General features: G+C 38.2%; 1 protein-coding gene and 1 long non-coding RNA gene across 5 annotated transcripts in view; one reads left to right on the top strand and one right to left on the bottom strand.

Annotated features, from left to right (window-relative positions):
- TMEM117 (transmembrane protein 117) overlaps positions 1-23,649 on the top strand; it is a 496,200-nt gene that overhangs the window by 49,812 nt on the left and 422,739 nt on the right. The gene's annotated exons all lie outside the window — the stretch shown is intronic.
- Positions 4,900-6,390, bottom strand: LOC144297596 (uncharacterized). Its single transcript, XR_013364560.1, has 2 exons — positions 6,258-6,390; positions 4,900-6,099 (listed from the first exon to the last, which is right to left on the bottom strand). It is a non-coding gene; the product is annotated as an uncharacterized LOC144297596 (long non-coding RNA).

The raw sequence follows: 23,649 nt of genomic DNA, 5'->3' as shown, positions 1-23,649 counted from the left end.
CCTTGAAAAAAAATCGGTCTGGATTTCAAGTGGTATGTTGAGTACAAATTATTTTGATAGTGCAAAAGTATGTCCTATTTTTTTTTATTTTGCTTACTATAGGAAAAGATTCTATAATGTAGTTAGCTTTAACACTTCTGTTTGGCTTTATCACTTCTATTCCTTGTTTTTCTTACTGAAAATCTGTGAAATTATATGGGATATTAGAGAAGGAATCATAGCCTTTTGCAAATCTTGGTGTTAAGTGGTGATAACTGGATTCCTGACTGAATTTTCTAATGAACTCCAAACTTATCTTTTCCTTCTGTCTCCATCTCCCTTCATGGCCATTATGTCTTCCTTTATTCACAAAATGGTAACCATTTGCTCCTAATGGTTCTGTCCTTCTCCATTAATTTTGGATTTTGCTACTGGAATATATTTTTTACATGGCTAGATGGCTCCTATTACCTACAAAATAAAATCTAAGCTCCTTTGATTGGTATCCAAAGCTCTTGATGATCTACTTACTCCTGCCTGACTTCAAACGTGGTCTCTTGACATTACACACTTTTAGAATTATTTGCAGCTTCTCGAACCTGCTGGGTTCTCTCATGCCTCTGTGTCTTTGTATACGCACCCCACCTTGTGCATCATGTTCAATCCTCTTGTTAACTTGTTGATTTCTCTTTTTCCTTTACATCCAAGCTCAAGCATTGTGTCCTCTTTGACACTTTTCCTGACTGCCTCCTGTCAGATGTTGTCTTCCCTCTAACTCCCACTTGTGTCTACTTGCAATAAAGAATATACAGCAGGGTGCTCTGGAACTGACAGCCATGCAGCATTATGGAGAAGAATTTAAAATTTAATGCCAGCACAAACATTGTTCTTATTGGCTTGGAATGTGATGAATGTTCCATCCTGTTCCCAAATAACTAGCATTAATACATAAGTCATTTTTTTAAGAGATCACATTTAAACGTTTAACAGTTTTCAGGTGCAAGCTTGTGTGGGTGGTGGTCATGGTGGTGGTGGTGTCTGCGTGGGGAGGAATGGGATTGTTAATTGCAAGCACAGAAATTCTCGTTATGGAAATTGAGATGGTTTATAAAATAATCAGAATCATTTTGTGAGATCAGTTAAACAGTTTCTTTTTTGTTAATTCTCTTATGAAATGCCAAATAAAAATATTGAACAGAATGCCACTATTCCTGAGATCCCTGGGTGGCTCAGTGGTTGAGCGCCTGCCTTTGGCCCAGGGCATGATCCTGGAGTCCCAGGATCGAGTCCCACATTGAGCTCCCTTCATGGAGCCTTTCTCCCTCTGCTTCTCTCTCCTTTGTGTCTCTCATGAATAAGTAAATAAAATCTTTAAAAAAGAATGCCACTATTCCTTTCATTGCCCCTTTCATTTCATTAACTTGTGAGTCTTCCCTCATTTATCATTTATTTTATTACGGAAACTCTCTTCTTAGTGGACTCCGGAAGCACAATACCTTATTGCCCAATTAAAGCATGTATGAGGAAGAGTGATAAATCTGTGAGCGCATAATTTAATCTAGTTTGTTGGTTGATTTTATTATTATGAGCCATAAATATTACAATTTTGTTGCTATTGAGTTAACTGCATAAAACTTCCTCATGATTTATAATTTGTAATGGGAGTTATCCCAAACAAAGATGGTGACTTGCAAACTGGAAATTGCATGTTATCAGAAACACAAATGATCTTTGCTGTATGATTGGAATAACGTGGGAGAGTTGGTTTTCCTACATTAGCACTAAACTTTTATGGTTTCAGGTCAGTCAAAAATCCCAAATTTCGGAAATGTGGCAAGAATTTTGGAACATGTTAGAAATCACAATTAAGGGCAGCCCAGGTGGCTCAGCGGTTTAGTGCCGCCTTCAGCCCAGGGCGTGATCCTAGAGACCAGGGATCAAGTCCCACGTCGGGCTCCCTGCATGGAGCCTGCTTCTCCCTCTGCCTGTGTCTCTGCCTCTCTCTTTCTCTCTGTGTCCCTCATGAATAAATTCATTAAATCTTAAAAAAATCACAGTTAATACTATTTAGAAAAATATCTTTAGGTTTAACACTGAATCTTGTTGAGGTGAGTTATTATATTTGGATTTATGAAAATTGAATCCCATTTTTTTTTGGAATACTCTCCCAGTGCCACTTGTGTAGATGATCCCATTGTTTAAAAAAATAAGTATAATGCATCCTACATTTTTGGAGAATTATACATTATACATGGGAGAAACCTATGAATAGAGTAATCCAAAGATTTCTGATGAAAAGACTTGTATTTCTAATGATAAATATAAAGAAATAATCTTACTCAAGAAATCATTTTTATTCCAAAATGGAATTGAAATGATTTATAAAACATATACATGTGCTTAATACAATAGGAATAGAAAATGAGGACCACAGAAAAGAGAGAATTAAATGTGTTTTGATTTCATAAGGTTTGTTATGTGGTTGGTTTCAAGCTTCCTTGGAGCCTGGGCAAAAGGGGAAAGGTGATATATACCTTTGGATATCAGAAATGATGGAAATTGAATGTTTCACAAGGGAATCTTTCTTTGCACTAAATTTTGGAGTTCCCTTGCCCTAAATTCTGGTAAATAATTTCTTTTTTCTTTGGTTTGTATGGGAGATGCTGGGTAGTGAAGTAGCAAAGGCAGAAATGGATTTCACATTCTTGTAACTTAAAACAAACTTTCATAAAAATTTAGAGTGTAACTTTTAAGCATAAGAGCAATTCTGTGATTTTTTTTTTTTTAATTCTCTAAAAGCAGTTCTGTAAAGTGCAGAGTGATCAGGGTCTAGGTAATGCCGTCTGATTGGATAACTCTATCCAAGCATGAATCTTAGGCCATCAAGATTGTGATAAATGTTATTTCTCAAACAAACTGCTCCTGCTATTTGTCTTTCCTATTTTCTTGTTTCCTAACTTGTGAAGAAAGCCTCTGTTGGGGTTTTCTGGATGGAGAGCAGAGGGCAGGCTGACTCAGGATGAGTCGACAGGTATAGGATATGAAAATGATTCAGAACCTGTTAATATCCCACAGTTCCTTTTTTAAAACAGACTAGTTGTGTATGTAGTTATTTGCATAATTAGTTTCACTAATGTCTGGTTTCCTAGCTATACCAGAAGCTTCACAAGGGCAGGGCTTATGTTGTGTTGCTTATCATTTAATCCTTGGGTCCTGAAACAATGCCTGGAACACAGTAATATTTGATAAGTTTGAATGAATAAATAAGTTAATGTTCCTTTGTCTTTTACATGTTGTCTTTGCCAGTGTTGCCTTCTTACTGTAAGCTATAGAGGGTATTCATTTGTTCATTCATAAAATATGAGACATGGTCTCTGCTCTCAAGGAATTTAAAATAGGGTTAAAGAGACACATATGCATAAAAAATTAATTAGTCTGATAATACAAGGAAGTGCATATCAAATATCAAATGAATAGTCCAGACTGTGAGAGCTATGGGAATTCAAGAAAGACATCACGGTGGGCCAGGAAGGTGAAAGAAAGCTTTGCTGCCAGCGTGGGATCTAAGCTGAGTCTGAAGCATGAGTGGGATGAAAATAGTCAGATATGATGCAAAGAATTCATTACAAATTTCAGGTCACGGGGTAGATGGTGTGAGCCATAGAGATGAAACAAATTAGCTTTTTTTGGAGTTGGGGAAAAAAGAAAGAAGTCATGCTCATTTTGAAGAGAGGGAAAGGAGCAGGAGATGTAGTAGAAGGGCAGGTTGAGTCTAAATTCTCCCTTTGGTCTGTAAGAGCCAGTCTCATACCTTGCACTTTATCTCTTCCGATGTGGTATTTGAAGCATTTGAACAAGGTAGGAGATGATGACAAAAATCTCATGAATCAGAATGAGGGAGAATCTTGTGGGGGTTGGAGAGGGGCAGGTTAGGGGGGTAGAAAGGGAAAGAGGAAGGTATTTTTGGAGCCTCTTGCAGCCCTTCAGGCCACTCTGGCATAGGGGTGGAACAATGGGCAGCAGGATAGGGACATGCAGAACCTGGTGAAGCTTTAACAATTGATGGGATCTGAGGGGTTGAGTAGGGTGAGGTTATAGGTAACTAGGAGATTGGGTGGGTGACTCAGGGAGTGATTATTTTATGAAAAAGGAAAGAGGAAGTCATTAGGAGAATCCAGTTAGAGAAGATAATGAGTTTAGGAAATGGTGGGTTCAGGTGATAAGAACGCAGGCAGTGGACCATTTCCCTTGAATAGTGCTCAGAACAGCACAGTATGGGTTTGCTGAACTGAATCCAGGCACATCATTTCATATCCAAACTTTGAGACCAGGTGTGTTTCAGAATTCAGGACATATGCCTCTATTTGGTAGCTGGCCCTAAGGGGCTGAGAAAATACTCCATTATCAAGCACGTTGGCATAACCGTAGCTGGATATATACGTATTCAAATGAAGTAGTGTAAAAAAATAAAGGCTATAGTCAGCCTCAAATCAGTTCAGGTTAGGTTTTGCTGCTAAGTGAATTCAGTTTTGGTCAGGTCTTGCCAAGAGATGAGTTACAAAGATCAGGGTCTATGGATTTCAGCATTACAGAAACTGGGTAATGGATCTACACTTGACTATAAGCAACATTTCTTACACGTTTGGTTTCCCTAAGATATCCAGCTGTGAAGAAATCATGATGTTTTTAGAAGCCAGTGATTAAAAAAAAAGAAAGAAAAGAAAAAGAGTGGTTCAACTGATAACTAGACGTCTATGAAAGAAGAATGCATGTTGAAAGTGGATTTTCCTTGTGTTCATATTATGCTAAATTTTAATGAGTTTGCAGTTTTCTGTGTACCTAGGTCTGCATTGGTTTTGAGTAGGAAGTTCTGAATGAAACATTCTCAATACATCCAGAAATTTGAGAAGACAAATTCGATGATTTTTTCTTTTGTTTTATTTTAACAAAAAGGCCGTTTTCCATAAAATACCTAGTAACTCAACAATGTTCTATCGTTTAATGAATGTAATAAAGCCAAATGCTTGTTTTCTATTGTCTTAGCTTTAAGTCTAGTCTGAAATTCTTTTCTTTGTGTTTGAGCTACACATATGATTTTATCATTTCCAAATAGAAAAGATTCAGACATCCTGGAAAGTGTGGGCAAGATAGTCATGGTGACACAGGAGTATCAAAACATGAAGAAACAGATTTAATCGTATATTTAGGAAGGAAAAGCATTATTATAATTAATGATGTGAGTGCCATTACATAGTATTCCATTAATGGTATGATACAACCTCCTTTGTGTTAATTTGGGATCTGAATAGCTGAATAGTGTAAATGACCCTTAAATTTATCCTGATGGTTGATAATACATTAAGAAAATGTGTATTTATTATTGCTCAGGGTGATTGTCAACAGTTGATTATTTAAATATTCTCAAATAAGGACTTCCTTTTGGAGGAATTACTTGAACAAATGCCATATATATAGCTAATGCTACTTAGAATATCTATAATTTTAAGCTTTGTCTTCTCAAAATACTGTATTTGATACTCATGAGGGTCATTATTCAAATGTCTATTACCATCTTTATTCTTCACCAATGTACACCGAGTGCCAGAACCTTCATTTCGCTTACACTTGAGTTGTCAACACATAATTCCTTTTTTGTAAAGTAAAATCATTTTGGTCAGAAATAACTGCAGAACTCAAGTTAGAGAAAAATGTTATTCCAGTGCTTGAGAAACATAATGAGAGAGAGAGAGAGAGAGAAAAAAAAAAAAAAGCAAAGCTTTTGAATGAGAGGTTCAGAAAGGTAAACTGAGACATGATTGATATTTAGGATTAAAATAATCCCCATGGAACACCCTCTTTACAGGCAAAGTTGACGTCTAAGAGTTAGTGAAGTTGGTAGCCCTTTGCAAACAAATCTATGCCATTTGACATTCTGACTTACAGAGCAGGAAAGGAAGATGAGGCTGGAAATGCTAGGTATTGGGCCATTTCCTCCCACATGTCCTATTAGGGCGTCTTCAGTAGTTCACAGGGCAGCTAGTTGCACATCCCTTGGCACTAAAGGGCCATCAGTGGCAGCTTTCTGTTGTTCGCTAGGGTCGCCTGGCTGTTCTGGTTCCCCTAGGACAGAGAATACAAACATTGTAAAAGGCCTTAATAAAACTAGCTCAGGTTAGAGCTTTGTGATTCAGCAATTATTAACCAGGTACCTTTACCGGATACTTTTACTGGGCTGGATACAAATGAATCATCAGAAGGCTAAGGCACCCATTCCTTACCAGGTCCAGTCATTGCCTCCACTTCCTCTTCTCATTTCTGACCTACGGTAGGTGAAGGTAGAAATTTCTTGGGAAAGTGACTAGCCAGTGCAATTGCAGCAGGCAGATCCACGCACGGGAGGCTGAGAGAAACCACTTTTCTGAAGAATGAAATACGAGTGGCCAGGGTGGAACTTGACAGCTGATTAAACAATACAGAGTCCCAATGGAAGTGAAGAGTGCTTGATCCCTTGACTCATTTAAAACCACATTGATAAAAATTGTTTATTGTTCAAATAAAGGATCAACAGTCCTAGGTGGGAGAGGAGTGTGATTTGAGAGGGCACCGATAAATAAAAGTTTTCCCTGGTTTGATTTCTTTTCTCTTTTATTAATTCCTAAAACTAGATCATTTATTGAAGACAGTTTCACTGGGCTAAAGTATTATGATACTTGGGAAGTCTGATGAAACTAACGAGGATATTCATTGGCAGATCTAGGTCCAAAGAGTAAGTGTTGGTAGGTGGGAAAATGTAGGAGAATGTTCAGATGTGGTAGGGGTGCAGGATTGCTGATGCTGTGCAGGATTCTGGATAGAAGGAGGGAAAGAAAGGCCATTAGAAGACCTAGGGTCCACAGGGGGTCAGGCTGGAATAAGACACTTGGCCTCTCCAAAGACAAAGTAGCGGTTTCCAGTGGTGGCCTTCAAGCTGTATACTGGATTTTGAGTATCAGTGGTGGTCAAAGCAATTCTGTTGTTGTGATTTGTGTTTTTATTGTGGCTGTGGCCCTGACTTACTGTCGACAGTTAAACAGAAATGTACAGTGTTGATTTGCGTGGCTCCAAGGTCATAGCAAATGCCAGCAGTGAAATTGGAACATAAATTGAAGCCTCCTGATTCCCAGACAGGCGCCTTCGCAGGCATCCCAGATGGCAAACTGGCAGCAGGCGAGCCTTGTCCGCCTCAGGACTGGGTTGTGCTAGGCCACTCCCTACAGCTTCGCTCCACTTAGTGTTCAGGGATTTTTTTTTTTTTTTTTCTGGCACCATCTCCTGCCTGCCCAGCCCTCTCCTTTGGGTTGTTGCTAGTTCCAGGACAAAGCCTGTCATTGCTGCTGACCCAGAAGATGTCAGCACAATGCTGCCTGGCCTCGTAGCCATCAGTGATCTCACGTTCAGTATTGGGCTTTACTCTTTCTCCAATTCAAGAGGAAATGTGATTGCACATCCAGATTTCCCTGGACTAGTCCATGCTCGTTGAGATACTTTGCATATCCTCAAGGACATGCCCGTTGAAATGGATAGACCAGCTAAAAGTAGATAAGTATATACACACACCGAGGCTTCAGGGAGCAAGTTCCAGTAGCCCAGGGAAGTTAGCATTTGCATTGTAAATTTTTAAACTTCATATTTCCTGCTGTCTCAACATTCTTACAAACAGGCTGTGAGTACCCCACCCGGGATCCCAGATACACCAGTGTGATAAGGCTGGCCTCTGCCACAAGTCTTCCTTCTTACGTTCCTCCACTGTGACCTAGTGACCTTCAGAGACACTAATGAAATCCTCTTGCACCTTTTGCTTGTGTGCTCCTGACCCCCATAAAGACACTTGCCCACTGTTCTTACGCTCTTGATTCCCCACCTCCTTGGTTGAGCCTGCTGCCTTGGCCCTCCAAGTCTCCTTTCCTCCAGTGGGGCCCCCTCGTGGCATGTCTCTTTAGGACTTGTAAGTATAAGAAATCTCATTTTCCTCTCCCTCTCCCGTGTACCCTCCCTGGCCATATGGGACTGACCATCTCATGAAGGAATACAGAGCAGTGTTTCTTGTTGCTTCTTGACCTGTCCCCTCTCTCTTTTATATTCTTCTCAGGGTATTCCTATTTGAACTGCATCAGTTTTCGGTAACGTCACTGACAAATACATTGAGTACCCATCATTTGCAGGGACTAGGTGCCATGAGACGCTTGTCTTTCAGGAGCTTTTGGTGAATGAAGGAGATTAGACACAGACATATAAATATAAGCCTGTAATGGGACTCTGATGTCAGCATATGATAATTGTCTTACAAGCGGCATGGGTAGTCTATTCTGAAGGAGGCGAGAAGTCATTCCCAACAGAAATGATCAAATAAAGCCTTCTAGTAGGAGTTCATGGGAATGATAAAATCTTACAGTGAGTGGCTTTGGGGAGCACTTCCTTGTTACATTTTCAGCTGGTCTCTGAGTACCTCTAATAATGGCGAACTCACCATCTCCTAAACAGTCTGGGTCTGATCACTGTTTCTGCAGTAATTCTTGTGTCTGAACTTGAGCTGTGACTTACAGCTCCAAGATAATTGCATTGGAGGTAGGAGGGCATTCCAAGCTGGAGAAATGTCAAGTACACAGTTGTAAGGAAGGAAAGGACAACTGGTTGTGAGGTAGAGTGTGTGTGTGTGGGGGCAGTTTTCCTACTTTGGCAGACTTGGATCTACTGGAGGCTGGAAAGGGAAGCTTCGAGGCAAATTGTGTAGAGTCCTGCATTTCAGGTTCAGGAGCTTAAAATTCATTCTGAAAAGAAGAGGAAGCCATGGAGCATGTCCCTCTTTTTCAAATTTTGGGTTACAAAAGTAGCACAAGCTTGTGAATAAAACAAAACAATAACAAATCAAACCACACCCCCATATTATATGAATGGAGTCAGAGAACTTTAAAGTTTTGGATCACAAGAGTGACATGATCAAAATAGTATTGCAGGATGATGGTGGCAGGATGACTGGCTTTGAGATGGGGAGAGTGCTTCTGTCACTTGGGTACACCTGACTTCAAGTGATTGGGGCTCGATTTAGAAGTGGCAATGAGGATGGAGTGGAGGGGAAGGAAGGAAGCACGGGTGTGAAGGAAGACCTGATAGTGCAAGCACACGCTTCTCTTTTTAAAATTAACATCTTCATTTTAAGAACTCTGCTCCCTGAGTCCATTGCCATCATTTACTAAACATAAGGCCTATTTCTAAAATTAGAAACAAATTATAGTTAGATCATTTTACCTTGTTTTCCAAGCTTACGTAAGGAATGAATGTATTATTCTGGGTATTTCTAACACTAGAAGTGACTTTAAGAAAAAGCAGATTTTAGGTACCTGGGTGACTCAGTGGTGGAACATCTGCCTTTGGCTCAGGTGGTGATCCCAGGGTCCTGGGATCAAGTCCCACATTGGGCTCCCGCAGGGAGCCTGCTTTTCCCTCTGCCTATGTCTCTGCCTCTATGTGTCTCTCATGAATAAATTAAAAAAAAAAGAAAGAAAAAGCAGATTTCTGTTCACAAACATCTCAAGTTGTAAGATATTGATGCCACTGAATTTCCTTTTTGAAGCTTAATGTTTGCCTAAACTGGTTCACTGTTTTGGATCATGCTTATTGATTTGTCTCGATTCACTTGCAACGTATAGGGGCCTCAGCAATCTAGGACTTGATTGTGTTCACTCAGTGAATACATATTGAGCATTTTCTAGGCCCTGGGGCTCCAGCATTGAAGAAAACAAAAGTCCCTGCCCTGACTGAGCTTACACTCTACTGGCAATAGATGGACAATGAAGAAGGAAATTATTATATATTATGGCAGACAGCAATAAATGCTGCGGCAATGAGCAAAGCAGGAGGACTTGAGGGAGGCATCTGGGAAGTTGTGGGAATTTCCTCTGATACGGTGACATTTGAGCAAAGACCTGAAGGTGACGAAGGATCAACCAGAGCAGCTTTCTGGGGGAATGTGACCCAGGATGAGGGAGAGGCAAGTATCAAATTCCCAAGACAAGGGTGTATTTAAGATGTTTGATGAACAGCAAAGAGGCCAAGGGCTGGAACAGAGTGAAGAGAAAGGAGAGTAGGAATGCGGATGGGATGAGATAGCAAGATTATAGGCATTTTGTTGTAAAAAGCCCTTTCCCTTAAGTAAAGGGAAGCCGTGATAAATATTTCTGACCTTAGTCAAACTTTTAAGACCTTAGTTTCTAATACAGACATACTTTACTCCAAGATGATGCACAGTCGAGGATTTTCATTCTGGAAGCTCCTTTGCTCAGAACTCCCCTTATGGCTCCTTTATGGGAGTGCTCACCCCATGGTCCTCCCTCCAGTGGGATATGGAAGTGAAGAAAGCTGCTTTTTATGGTGGGTGAGTTATTTGATAATTTTAAAGACTGTCTACCCTGTGCCTGTCCCCCATCCCTGCTCGCAGTGCTAACTCTGTAATGGTATTTTTAGCAGTGGGGGCGGGGAGCTGGTCCTGGAGGCAGCAGTTGTGAAGGCGGGCTCAATTATTTGTTTCTAAAGTTCTGACTCTCAGATTACCCCCTAGGGTAAGAAAAGCACCTTTCCCTAGTGATAAGTAAAGTTCTGTCCTTCTGCCTGTGGGAAGGGGGCTTAGGGGCTCTTCCTGTGTTTTTTTCCTCATCCCTCCTGCCATGAGTCTGTTAATTTAGCCAAATGAAAAATGACCCTTTCCATTTATTTCTAGTTTGTTCCCCTGCTTCTATTTAGAGCCTAAACAGATTACTGGATTCTATCCCTTCCACTGAGTTTTGTAAACACAAGCATTTACCAATCCAAGCGTTTAAATCAGGACAGAGGATTTACTTAACAGCTGAATTCTTGATGATAGATCAAATTGAATATGAAAGAAGAATATTTTTACTCTTCCTCAGAAAACTCTCAGCAGGGGGTGGAGGAAGAGTTTTAGATACAATCCTCAAGCAAGTCTAGATATTTCACCCTTAGATATACAAGAAAGGTCAATAAAATAGATGTTATACATTCATTCAAGAGGTATTTCTGGAGCATCTGTTCTGTGGGAGGCAGAGTTCTAGGCATTGGGGATGCAACAGTGAATAATAATAACAACAGCAGTAACAAAACATTCAAGGTTCTCGCTCTCATAGATTGTACAGGCTGGTGGAGGAGATACAGACAATGTGGTCATTCATGCACTCCATCAAATATTTGTCTCACGCATCTCTGGGACATCGTGGGGTTGTGCTTCCTGGTCTTGTGATTAGCTCTGGCTAGTTAGGTGTGAGCAGGGGTGATGTGTGGCATTTCTGAGCTGGAGTATTTAATTTGCACACATAAGATGCTCCAGCTTTTTTTGTCTTTTCCTTAGCCATCCACTGTATTCCAGGTAGTCGCTGCTCTGGTTGTGAGTCTCAGAGTGAAACCAATGCAGGGTAGGTTCCTTACTGGGCCCTTAATGAACATGACTTTGAGAAAGAAAGTAGAACTTTGTTGTTTAAAGCCCTTGAGATTTTGGAGTTGTTTGTTATTGTGGCATAACCTTGCCTACGCTGAGAAAGAAACAACACCCCCCCCCCTTTTTTTAAAGACATAATTTCAGATAATGGTATAGTCTATAAAGAAACTGAGACAGGGCCCTGTGACAGAAAATGCTTGGGTGCTTCAAAGTGGCTCCTCTAAATTGGATCATCAGATTAGCTCCCTTTGAGGAGATTATATTGGAACTGAGTGAGACCTGAAGGATCAGAAGGAGCTAGTCAGGTGAAAATCCAGAAGATGCACACTGTGAATTGCGGGAGTAGGAAATGAAAAATCCATGAGTGGTGGGAACATTCTGTACATTTGAGAAACATCAGAGGTGTTTGTGGAGCTTCTAAACAGGGAGGGGGAGAAAGGAGGAGGAGGATGTGGGAGTTACCAGTGTGGGCCTTGGTAGGTCATGGTAAAGAAATTTTATTTTATTTTAAGAATAAAACATCCTAGCATTTTGAGCAGAGAAATTACAGATAATTCAGGTTTTTATAGTGACTATTTGAGTTGCTCTAAAAAAAAAAAAAAAAAAAAAAAAGAAGGCTGTATGGGGAGAAGCATGAAAGCAGGGAGACAAGCTCCTGACTGGTAGTTGGAAGATGGCTGCATTAGTCCTGGTGAGAGGGTGTGGTCATTTGATTCCAGATGGCAGCAGTGGATGGAATCAACATGCATTGTGAACGCTGATCCCACAGGATTGATAATAATATGGATGTAGGCAATCAACATAAGATTTAAGGACGTGTGTGTGTGTGTGTGTGTGTGAGAGAGAGAGAGAGAGAGCACACGAGAGAGCAACTGGCTGGATTATATTCCTATTTAATAAAGCACAGAGATTGGGGGAAGAAAAGATTTGGGGGAAAAAATCAGGTTTTTATTTTGGACACATGGAGGGTGAAATGCCTATCTGTATACTCATGCTTATTCAATACAAATTAAGTATGTATGGGGTTCTAGTTCTTGTAATATGAAATAGCTTGTATCAGACTAATCTTTCTGTAGATAAAAATTATAACCTCTGAGTCCCCTCTCCCCCAAATGAGATAGCTGTTGAAGGCATTGGAGAAAGCCCAAAAGTAAAAAGAAACAGATGGGAGTGGGGTGGGGTGTGTGGGCAGGAATTCAACCCTGATAAAAGAGAGCCATACTGGTGAGATCTGTGTGTACACAGCTTTAACCCTGAAGGCACTCCTCAGCCCATGAAGCATGGGGCCAGTCATAACTCCAGTAGAAAGCTCAGTTCTCTTGATTTGTGGACCCAGAATATATGGAGTTCTGCGCTGGTAGAGAGTTGGAAAATAATGAGGGAAATCCTGGAAAGGGTAGATCCACAGAGTGGGGAGACCCAAATTTTGCATATAAACTTGGCTTAAGTCCTTGACTAGCTTTTAGCTGTGCACTCTTAGGGGGGAATCTCAAGAAGCCCAGAAGAAACACTAGGTGGAAGGTTGAAAGAGCTGAACAGAAATTCAAAGACTTTCTGTTGAAATCCCAGAAAGGCTGTCCTTGAAAAATAAAGATTATGTCCTAGGGCTATGGAATTTGCCTCAGTCCTGAGGAAAAAAAACCAACATAGAACCATCCTAAGTGAAAATTCAAGCCTACACAAGTTCAGAGTGATTAGCAAACAGTTTCAGTGCTTTGTACAACAACAACAGCAACAAACTAACACTTTTCAGAGGAAGATAACAGAATACAGAGTCTCTACAGTGTATTATCTGTAATGGCCAGTATAAAAACTACATTTGCAAAAAGCCCACAGCAACAACAAAATACTTAAAAATCCAGGACAATGTGACCTGTAATCTAGAGAAAAAGGAGTTAATGGAAATGAACACCTAGATGATCCAGAAGTCAATTAGCAGACAAGGGCATTTATTTATTTATTTATTTATTTATTTATTTATTTATTTAGATTTATTTATTTGACAGAGAGAGGGAGTATATGTAGCCAGAGGAGGGGTAGAGGGAAGGAGAGGGAATCCTAAAACAGGAGCCCCATTTAGCACGGAGGCCAGTGTGGGGCTCTATCCCAGGACCGTGAGATCATGACCTGAGCCAAAATCAAGAGTCAGATATTTAACCAACTGAGTCCCCCAGGGGCCCAAGCAGATAAACATTTAAAGCAATGTTTGTATATTGCTCATGGGCAAGTAAGGAAATACAAAGAAAAACAAAAGTAGTTTCATAGTCAAACTACTGAAAATCAAAATAAAGAGATGATCTTGAAAGCAGCTAGATAATAATCACATTTTGTACAGGGGGAGTGATGTTATGACTGATTGCCAACAGCTTATCACAAACAATGTAGAAAGTAAAGATACTTTCTGACCTAAAGATACTTTAAAGTACTGAAATAAAAATTTCAAACCAGAATTCTTTATCCAGAAAACATATATTTTCAAAATGAAGGCATACTAAAGACATTTTTCAGACAGATAAGACATTTATCTGCAGTAGATCTGTACTAAAGGAGATGCTAAAAAAAGTTTCTTTGTCGGGAGACCAGTGAAACCATAGAGACACTCAAATTTATAGGAATGAACGAAGAGTACTAAGTCATAAATATGGGGATACATTAAAAGACTACCTTTTCTTTCTTTTAATTTCTTTAAAAGGCAACTGAATATTTAAAGGAAAAATTATATTTGGGGCTTTATAACATAATGATTTATATGACATAACAATAACAAAGGATGGAGATAAGCGGAATTTTACTGTTGCAAGGTCTTTGCATGTTATATCCTAGGTGGCACATTATTTACCTTAAACGGTGATTAGTTAAGGAGACATGTTGCAATCTTTGGGACAATCGCTGAAAAATAGTACAAAGCAGATAGATGAGAAATCTAAATGGAAGTAAGTTGGAACACTGAAAATTATTCTATTATGCCAAAAGGCAGGAAAGCAGGAACAGAGTAATAGTATGCAGATGAGACAAGGGTAAAATAAACAGCAGGGTGGCGAATCTAAACCTAAACATATCTATAATTGAATAGTATGCAAGAAACCTAAACATTCCAAATATAGGCAGAGATTGTCAAATTGAATTTTAAAAAGCTTTTTCCAACATACACAAGCAATATACTTGAAATACGTAGAATAGTTGAAATTAACCAGATGGAAAATGAACATATCTTAAAGTTAGTATAACAAAACTAGTGTGAATATGTTAATCTCAGACAAAACCACGAAGGTGTTTCATTTCAAAATGATAAAAGGAGGGATGCCTGGGTGGCTCAGCGGTTTAGTGCCTGCGTTCTGTCCAGGACATGATCCTGGAGTCCTGGGATCGAGTCCCGCATTGGGCTCCCTGCATGGAGCCTCCTTCTTCCTCTGCCTGGGTCTCTGCCCCTCTCTCTCCCTCTCTGTGTCTCTCATGAATAAATGAATGAAATCTTTAAAAAAAAAAGATGAAAGGAGTCAATTCATCTGGAAGACCAATTCATCTGGAAGTTGCAGTCAATTCATCTACAACTGTAAATATATAGATGCCTAACTATAGAGGTTCAAAAGATCTGAAGCTAAAACTGACAGAAGAGAGGAAATAGCAAACCCATATCATAGTTGTGTAATTCATTACTCATCTCTTAATAATTAATAGAACTAAATTAGAAAAATTAATAAGGTTATATAGATGATTTTGAAACTGTCAACCACTTTGATTTGACATTAACAGGATATTAAAACAAAAAATGTCAGAATATACATTCTTTTCAAGTGGAACAGAGCATTCACTGGTAGACCAAGGTTCATCCTTCTCTAAGGCAGAATCAAGAATTCATTTATACTTGAAACTATACTTGGACCATACTTGGAACATAGAAAAAGTCTAAGTGAATTTCAAAAGATAAAATCATACAGAGTGTGTTCTCTGACCATAAGAGATTAATTAGAAATAAAAAACAAATACACATACACATGCACACAATATTCCAATATTTGGAAATTTATATTTATTTATTTATTTATTTATTTATTTATTTATTTAAATATTTTATTTATTCATGAGAGACAGAGAAAAGAGGGGCAGAGACACAGACAGAGGGAGACACAGGCTCCATGCAGGGAGCCCAATGTGGGACTTGATCCCGGGACCCCAGGATCACACCCTGAGCCAAAGGCATACACTCAACCACTGAGCCACCTAGGCGTCTCAATATTTGGCAATTTAAAAACACTTTTAAATATCTATGGGTCAAAGAAGAATTTATAAGAAAAATTAGAAAATATTTCTAACTGCATGATGAAGACATGTCAAAATATAAGGAATATAGCAAAAGCAGTGCTTAGAGGTAGATTTATATTTTTAAAGCTTATATTATAAGATAGGTTTTAAATCATTACTTTAAGTTCCCATTTTCAGGGGTTTGAAAAAGTAAGGCAAATTGAACCAAAAGTATGTAGAAAAAAGGAAATAATATAGAACAGGAAGACGAAAAAAAATGTAGAGAAAATTAACAATTCCAAAGATTGACTTTTTAAAAAAGATCAATAAACTACAAATTGCTACTAGGATTGATCAAGAAGCAAAGAGAGAAAACACAAATCAAGGTGTGTTTTGAATGTTAAGAATTCAAGGGGGAATATCACTACAGATCCTAAACAGGTAAAAAGTATAGGGAATGTCAATTTATTTACGCCAATAAATCCCCCAAATGCCAAAAAGACATAGACAAATTCCTATCAAGAAATTGATATGTATTGAATGAAATTGACACGAGAAGAAATAATCTGGATAACTATATATCTATATAATTAGAAATTGAATTATTGCCCAAAACCTCTCTACAAAGAAATTTCCTGGCTTAACTGCTTACATTTCTTGTGATGTTGAGGACTTGTAGGTGTTTTCCTCAAAGCAAAAAGAGAGAAGCAAGGATTGATTGATTCATTGATTTATCACTTGTATAGTGTTTATTATATTCCTGGCAGTGACTCAAGCACTCTACGAATAACTTGTTAGACATGTGTGGTGTTAAGGACAAGTAGAGATGAAAGAAAATTTCAGGACCATTTCCTATGTAATATATTCATCAGAACTGATTGCTTCTGGCTGTTTTCTGCCCACTGGTGACAAAAATTTGTGGTTAAACTGGAGCAGACTTTCAAATGTGTATTCTGATGGCAAGAACAATCAATGTTTTATTCTCATTTTCTCTTTGCATGCAGAATAGAAAACAATTGTCAAAAACCTGAAAGCGGAGGCCCAACTGGACTTTCTCTTCTGTTCTTGCTTCATCATTTTCTGCCTTTCCACCTCCTTCTGTTTGTTTTCTTACATCTCTACATGTTAAATCTTATCTGTTTTTAAAATTTTACTTCGTGTTAACCCCCGATTAACATGGCTTTGTGTAAACCTTCATTATCTTGCATATCAAAGGGGTTTATTTTTTTAATTTTTTAAAAAGGTTTTATTTATTTATTCATGGGAGACACAGAGAAAGAGGCAGAGACACAGGCAGAGGGAGAAGCAGGCTCCACTCAGGGAGCCCGATGTGGGACTGGATCCTGGGACTCCAGGATCTCGCCCTGGGCCAAATGCAGGTGCTAAACTGCTGAGCCACCCAGGGATCTCCTCGAAGGGGTTTAATAAACATTTCTTGAATGGATGCCATGAATAGATGAATGAATCAAGGGAGGTGTCTATGTGTTGGTTGAAATGAAGAAGCGACTTCCTTGTTCAGCTTCATCCTCACTGTATCCTGGTTTTGTGATTGGAAATTAACTCTGAATAAAATGTCTAGTTTGGCCATCTGCACAACAGTGGCTAGTGTTTAATACAATGATTACAGAGCAATTTTGGGGCATGTTAGAGTAGATTAACTTGTTACTGATTTGATTTGATAATTGGTGTATGCGAACAAGAAGCTAATGTTTCATTAAAGATTAATTGGAGATACCTTTTCCAACTATTTATGAGGAATCTTTTTTTCCTGTGTTCAGAGTACAGTGCTAGGCCCTGTTGGGTCTTTGACAATTCATTCAGGTATTTTTCCAATAAGGAAAAAAAACCCCAAACCTATCAGTTGATGAGCTTTCTGGGTCCTATCTTAATTTTTTCATTTCTTAGTTAACATACTTGTTAATTATGAAATATGTAATTGTACTTAACCTTAAATGATAATTGCTTGAAGTTACCAATGTGAATGAGTGTGGCAATCCCTGCTATTTCAGGGGGTGAGTTGTGACTAAGGCATTTCAAAGCTCCCTATCTTCAGAACCACCAGCTACCTATCTCAACCACAGGCTCATCATTTTTCCATTTTTGGCTTATATCCTGTGGTAATCAAGGATTGGCTTGGAAGCAGTATTGGCATAGACCGTCGTTACAAGCACAAATACTATTCTAAAAATAAATGAAAAAGTGTCTGCCTCTGACGGTAGAAAACCTATGACTAAGATATCGTGTCTGTTTGGCCAGTGGGGAGCTCAGTGACACAGCAGGTATTAAGAAGTAGAGAAATTATTTTTCTAAAATACTTTCTCTTTAGGCATCTAATTTGCTAACTTTAGTTGAGAATCCCAAATACTCTTCATCACAGAGCTTTTGTAGGTGTGTTTGAATATTGCCAGAGAATTAGCTCACTCAAGAATGGAAAATCATTAATCATTATATGACATACTATATTGGAAGTTGAGCATGATTTGTTGATAGTCCCCTAGTTGTAAAGGTAATTTTGAATCTTCCCATATTCTGATCACGACATTTAAAATAGTAATGTGCTTTCCCACTATACTATCAAGTAGTCTCTTGCTCTATGATGCAAAGAAATTGTGTCATAAAATAAAATTTAGTAAGTCTTTGAATTCTCAGTATCCTTAATAGTATTATATATTTCTAAAATATCCACAGATTGTAGCCTACTTTTCTTCTCCTGATTCATTTTTGGCAAAGAGAAGAAGAAAAGAAATGGTACAAATGTGATGTTTTATTTATTACATTGGAAAATATCTTGAAATAGAAGATTATAGAATCAGAATCTAAAATGTAAGGGCCATAGTCAATGAGGCTGTAAGAAGACCAGTATCAAAGATGTTATGGTAAAGAAAATTTGAGGAACTGGGTACTCCCTAGGGCTGAATGTCTTAAGAAAGAAAGATGTTGCAAATAGTGAAAAAGTCATTAAATATGGTGATAGTTACAAGAGAGACAACAGTTTGTAATCAAAACTGGCTTCCATTTTATCCTTGTTATGGAAGGATAATCCTTATAGATTTGAATTCTCAAGATGTTACTCCACAGTTTAAAACTGAAAGAAAATCTTATTTTTCTTCTTTTTAATAAGATTAGTACAGTATAAGCAGGCACGTTTAGTAAGTTCTAGGCAGTATAGGGATTATTTAAAATGTTAATTACTTGAGAATCTACTTAAAACCACTTAGCATATCAGAGTATGTTTACATTTTATAAATATATCTGAAATTCTGTTAAATCTAATGTATGATATAAAGGAATCAAGCTCATCTAACATTTTTGCCTGTTCACAGCCCTAATGAAGCTCTTCATAACCATTTTTGATATTGAAATGTAATAAAATAGTGAACCTGCTATTGTTTTTCCTTGCCATGGATATTAGGCAAGATCTGAAGCTTATGTTGTGGCAGGAAAACATTTTTGTTAATTTTATGTCATTTAAAAAAATTGCCCCCTTTTTAAATTTTTTAACGTTAATTTTTCTTTCTTTACCTTTTTGATGTACTTTTAGTGTGTCATTTTCCCAGTGAGTTTTTATTTCCTTTCTTTTATTGTCATGTCCTGCTTCATTCTGAGAGCTTATTTCTTGCCCTTTAAACATCTATACTTAAGTTTTTGCTATTTCATTTTTGTTTCTTGCATTCTTTTTATTTTGCCTTCAAGTTATCTGAATATACATGTTTTTGCTTTCATTTCTTTGTATGCGTCCAGCCATCTTTCACTTGTTTACAACAGTTTGTAATCAAAACTGGCTTCCATTTTATCCTTGTTATGGAAGGATAATCCTTTATAGATTTGAATTCTCAAGGAGTTATAACTGGTTTTGTTATATCTTGCTTTTAATCTGAGCTGAAGAACCCATGTGTCTTTTCCCTCATTGTTCTCTGGCCTTCTATTTGGACTTCCTCATTTCTTGTCTATATTTGACTCTTGTTTTCCTATCCTACTTTTATCCACTTTGGCAATTGTTAGTATTTCTCTCTCTCTTTAGATTAGTAAAACTGAACTTTCTTACTTCATAACATAGTGGGAGGGAATGAAAATGGTGAGGACACGCAAACATTCTGCTTTTTCATCACAATAAATAGGAAGGGACTATGGAACTTTAATTTGTCTCTTCTTATATGGGTGAGAGGTCAAAAAGACTTAAAAACCATATTGAATCCTGGAAGATAGTCTCATCTAGTCAGTCTGTTTTCCTAAATCTTTACTCCTTTTTATTTTTATCGACACAGGTTCTTGGATAGTTGATTCTGCATTCTTAGTGTTCTTTTGAATTTGACTTCTTCAGTTTAAGTCTTTTGTTACACTTGGCACACAGTAAATGCTCCGTTCATATCAGCTGAGTTGATTCAAACTACTATTTAATGTACTGACTTCCTCACCGTCTAAATATACACCCAAACCTCTCATTTCTGGAAGGGTATTGGACCCTGAGGGATAGAATGAAGTCAGTCCCTCTTGGGATCCAGGTGGGAATTACATTTTCTCACTAGTAAATAACATTTGATATTTGATAAGTTTTGTCTTCTACTTTCTCAAGTAATAGGAGATCCCCAAGGGAACTGAATTGGTTAATAACCAGAATTGGTTAATTCTTTACAGTAAATAACGAATTAGCTTCAACCATTTAGTAGATACAAGTTGCCCCAAATTATTTTATAAATGATGTGTTTTTAAAAAATGAAATACAAATAGTTTCTTTCCAGCATTAAAGAAAATAAAGGAAAAAAAATTAGGTTTTTTCCTCCCCCTAAAACCCAGGACAAGGGATTGAAAAGAACAGCGGAGATTTGTGTCTGCATGCCTGTGTGTGTGTGTGTGTGTGTGTATGTCTGGTATGTGTGTGTGTGTGTGTGTGTTTATGTATGTGGTATGTGAGTATGTAAAAGGAGTCAGAGTCTGGCAGGGCGAGGATCAGCTAAAGGAGTGTGACTAAGCTATACTGGGAACTGGCTGCATTTTACAGATCCAGAAACTGCATGTCTCCTACTATTCTGGGTGCTCAGAACTCTGGACCAAATTTACAAGTTCTTCTGAGATACTTGGAGATCCACATCTTGAGCTTTTGAGATTTGTTACTGTTTTATGCTTTCAGTAGCTTAAGCAATTCAACTTGGCTTCCATGTTTCTCATTTCCATTCTAAAAGTCATGCAGGATCATGTCCAGTAAAGTTTCTTTCATAAATTCATCTCTCAGTCTCTTGATTATTTTCTTTGTCCTTTTCCCTGTCTCTGACTTTGGCTGGATGGATCATCTAGCTGCTTAAAATTCAAAGAATCTAATTTGGGACAGGGCCTAGAACAAAAACATGTTGGACTTGCTTTATTTATTGTTGAAACGAAGAATGACAAATTATCACCCTGTTACTGGGTTTGGCTAACAATGAGCAAGGGAAAAAAAAATCTGGGGAGTTTTTGCCTTGCCTTTATAGTCTGCTCTTCTCTCTTTCCCATTATATATTACTTAGTTTTTTTCAGAATGATCTGGGTCCACGAGCCCCATCCACTGCATAGCCGGAGAGCCCTGGATTTAGTCATGTATGGAGTAATTTGAATGGGTGAAGCTTTTAGTCTGTTCAGACTTGAAGACCTTGTGAGAGTAGTTTGGGTTGACTTATTCCCTTTGGGTAAAATACTCATTCTGTCAGATTTCCTCTCCCTCTCCAAGTTGTCATGGGGGAGGGGATGGGGTACAGTAGAAGACTGTGCCTTTTACGATCTACATGGTGTCCAATGGCTCATCCTGTCTTTGTGGCTTTGTCCTTTTCATTCTGATTATTATTTGTCTGACATTTACAATGAATCACTCATGACTTTGTTTCTCTTATTTTGTTAGGGGTGGTGGTATTTCCTGGTTGATTTGGCTCTCCAGGTCTCTGCCAGAGTCATCTGTTGTTGCCTCATACCTTGTACCTCATACCTGAGGTGTCCCACCTCTTCTCCTCTCCGTCATGGCCGGCTTCTGCTGGCCATTGAGCCCTCAACCCAGTTCCCTTTGGCATTCTTCTGTTCTCTCTTGGGTCATTCAGGAATTTAGGCTAATCTTCAGGTGTGCTTTTCAAGGGCTGGCAGATGGAAAACAAGATGGAGAAGGCACACTTGTTTCTTGATACCTCTGCCTGGAAGTAGCATATATTACTTCTTACATCCTGTGGGTGAGAATATTGGAAATTTAATTAAGATCTGAATCTGAATCTTTTATCATTTATTTTACCCAGTAACCTTAGGCAATTTATAGAACTTTTACAGTACACTGGACATGATAATATCTCGAGGCTTGTTAGAAAGATCATACAATTTCACATGCTTTTTGAACCTTTGACCTTCCCTCTTTACCTCTTAAGGCCCCTCTTACTTTTTCTGAGTTTCCTGTTCTCCTGCCCACTTAGAGACTAGAGCAATCTTCATTAAGGTACTGCTTTTTAAAAATAATATGCTTAAAAAAATAATATGCTTAGCATAGTACTTGATATATGGATACACAGTAAATACCTATATTTATTTTGTTTGCTGAATAAACAGTGGATAAACAAAAATAAAAGTGAATTATAATTAATAATTATAATTAATCTTTCTATAGAGAAATAACTATATTAGCATTTTGGCATATGCTTTTTCTGATTATCCTCCTCTTTGAAATTATTTTATGAAATTACTTAACACATTCAATTAGGTGTTTTCTTTCTTATTTAGCAATATTTTATAAGCATCTTTCCTTGTCAATGAATATATATATTTTTGTAATTTTTTAAAAGATTTTATTTATTTATTCATGAGGGACAGAGAGAGAGAGAGAGAGAGAGAGAGAGACAGGCAGGGAGAGAAGCAGGCTCCATGCAGGGAGGCTGATGTGGGATTCGATCCTGGGATTCCAGGATCACGTCCTGAGCCGAAGGCAGGTGCTAAACTGCTGAGCCACCCAGGAATCTCTATTTTTGTAATTTTTAGTGCTTATTCAATGCTCAAGTGTTCCACTGTGTTGAAAACAATCATTTTCTTGATTTTTTTGATGATTCTTATTTTCCTCTTTTATAATATGTTTAAATTAATATCCATGTACATACATTAAAAAAATCTGTTTGAAAAAAAAAATCTGTTTGTTCCATTATTTTGTTAAGAAAAATTGCTAGAATAGGGATTTCTGAGTCAAAGGATATGCAAAGTTTTCATTTGCTATTTATTGTCAATTTGTTCATGAACTTTGATTTTCAACTTGAAGAAATATTCATTTCTTAAAAAGCAGCCATAATCTTTGACCCCTTAATTGGGAGAAACTATTCTATACAAATGAAAGTGGTTTTATATAAACATATATGTTAGGGATGCCTGGGTGGCTCAGAGGTTGAGCGTCTGCCTTTGACTCAGGGCGTGATCCCAGGGTCCAGGATCGAGTCCCACATCAGGCTCCTGCAGAGAGCTTGCTTCTCCCTCTGCCTATGTCTCTGTCGCTAATAAAAAAAAAATAAAATAAACATATATGTTAATATTTATGAGGCTTTAGTCGGGGTTCCAAACCCAATTCCAACATGTATGAGGTAGGTTTCCCCACACCAACAAGCAATACTTTGGACATCAGCTGAGTGTCCCACCGTCCACCTCCATTTTGACAGTGTCTAGCCCAGTGTAGCACTAGATTTCACAGGTGAAGAGTTCAGCCCTCCAGGGCTGCCCTCCATCCCCATCCGTTTTAGACGCCAGTCATATATACCCAAGTTATTACTTGTGATTCTAACCAACTGGCAGTAAATAAGATTCCCACGATCCCCTCCTTGGGTTTGGTTAATTTGCTAGAGCTGTTCACAGACCTCACAGAAACATTTTACTTCCTAGATTACTGATTTATTATAAAAGGATGCAACTCAAGAGCAGCCAGAAGCCAGAGGGTCTTACCAGGGCCTGGGGGAAGGGCGTTC

This window comes from Canis aureus, chromosome 25, assembly GCF_053574225.1.
Source record: "Canis aureus isolate CA01 chromosome 25, VMU_Caureus_v.1.0, whole genome shotgun sequence".
Classification (NCBI taxonomy): Eukaryota; Metazoa; Chordata; class Mammalia; order Carnivora; family Canidae; genus Canis; species Canis aureus.
Note: the sequence above shows the minus strand (reverse complement) of the source record. Positions and strands in the feature narration are given on the sequence as shown.